Source organism: Dermacentor silvarum, chromosome 4 (assembly GCF_013339745.2).
Source record: "Dermacentor silvarum isolate Dsil-2018 chromosome 4, BIME_Dsil_1.4, whole genome shotgun sequence".
Lineage (NCBI taxonomy): Eukaryota > Metazoa > Arthropoda > Arachnida > Ixodida > Ixodidae > Dermacentor > Dermacentor silvarum.
The window spans coordinates 5,845,025-5,847,000 of NC_051157.2; the positions used below are offsets into that span (position 1 = coordinate 5,845,025).

Consider the following 1,976-nt stretch of genomic DNA (forward strand, 5'->3'; position numbering starts at 1 on the left):
CTTTTAGAATCTTAAATTGTCGACCATTTCCGCAGGAACCGGTCTTCGTTCAGAATGATCCAGTCTACGCACGCTTGTTCGTACATGAGTTTACGTAAACGGCGTAGTAGTGGGTACATTGCTCTATTTGGCTGCCCCTGTAGTGCCGCCGATCCTCGTTGGCACCACAAAACAAATGCTCTCATGCACCACAAAATAACATGGAACGCAATTCGCGGTGGTTTTAGGGGCGAATCACCTTAGGGTCGAGGCTTGTCCGTCCGTTCACGTTACCCGTGCTCTAGCGTGGGCCGATCCCGGAGATAGTGCAATACCGGGCCGACCCGCGGTGGAGGTGAAGCAGGCTTCATGCACTCCGCCAACTTAATATATATATATATATATATATATATATATATATATATATTTCAGTGGAAAATATTTTAAGGAGAGGTGGTCCGAGCCCCTCAGTCCAGGGCCCCACTGGCCTCTGCCGCCTGCCTGACCTGGCTAATTAAGGACTTTTGTCCTGCCAAGTCGGAACGGGCGAGCTGTGCCTTCCATTGCTCCATTGTGATATTATTAGTTGGCCTATGAGGGTGCTTAGTACACTCCAAGGTTAAATGTATTAGGGTAGATATGCCACCGCACCAAGGGCACGTGGCCCTATAGCGAGTGGGATACATGTCATTTAGCAGCTTTAGATGGGGGAATACCCCGGTCTGTATTTTGCGCCAATCGGCGGCCTCTTCCCCGCTAAGTTGTGGGTGATGCGGCGGGTGTTTTCTGCGGACTCCTCGCTGATGAGCAAGGATGTCTTTGACATTTAAATTGATGGGATTGTGTGAGGGATAGTGTGAGGGGTTGGGGTTCGAAGAGGACGCCATAGCTCGGTTAGTAACTAGAGGCTCGAGCTAACGCGTTAGCCTGTTCGTTCCCCTGTACCCCCGTATGTCCCGGGCACCAGAGTAGGCGATGGCGGTGGTTGAATGATTTGGGGATTATCGCGAGGCTAGCCGCAGTCACGTGCCCCTTGAGAAACATGCAACATGTTTCCCGGGAGTCAGTGACCACGACCGAGTCCCTTTCCGAACGCTCCGCGTGAGAGAGTGCGATCGCCACTGCTAACATTTCGGTCGAGGTGGGGGAGCCCGCCATGGCCGACGCGGTAATTTGCTGCTGGCTGATCGCGTTCACGACTGCCAGGGTGTACCTCCTTTGGTAGCGCTGCCCGGTAGCCTCTGCATACGCAGCTGCGTCCGTGTAGTAGGTATTGTACCTACCGTTATTGGAGTACATCGATTGAATAAGTTGTGCGCGTGCTTTGCGCCTTTCCTCGTTGTACTCGGGGTGCATGTTCTTGAGATTTGGAACTACTGTAATTTTGGATCTCACCGAAGGAGGGAGATGTACGGCCTGTTCGGTGAAATAAATCGGGTATGCTGGGATATTAAGTCCAGCCAATATTGCCCTACCAATTTTTGTGAACCTGAGGCGCTCCGCCTCTGTCGCATCAGAGTGGCCTGCCTCAGTTCGTCGAAAGTATTGTGTAGTCCCAAAGCTAGCATGCGCTCCGTGGAGGTACATTTAGGCAGGCCCAGAGCCGCCTTGAAAGCTGTTCGAATTATCGTGTTGGCCTGCCTTTCCTCTTCCCTGTTCAGGATTTGGTAGGGCAAGCCATATGTGGTTCGACTAATCACTAAGGCCTGTACGAGCTTCACGGTATCGATTTCTCTCATTCCGGCCTTTCTATGCGTTACTCGACGTATCATTTTGGCTATGTTGTGGGTTGCCGATTTGAGTGTTTTGAGCATCTGTGCTCTCCCGTCGCCCTGAAGCCACAAACCCAGGACTCGCATCATAGGTACCTCTCAGACCATTTGGCCCTCAACCAAAATGTTAATCGACCCTCTGGTTTTGTAGCCTTTCGAGTGTATCCGGATGACCTTGGATTTTTCGGGCACGCACTTCAGCCCGTTCGTTCGGGAAAATTTCTC

The 1,976-nt window shown here is 51.7% G+C and overlaps 1 pseudogene; it reads right to left on the reverse strand.

Annotated features, from left to right (window-relative positions):
• Positions 1–280: 280 nt before the first annotated feature.
• LOC119451174 (U2 spliceosomal RNA) lies at positions 281–406 on the reverse strand (annotated as a pseudogene).
• Between the last annotated feature and the right edge of the window lie 1,570 nt (positions 407–1,976).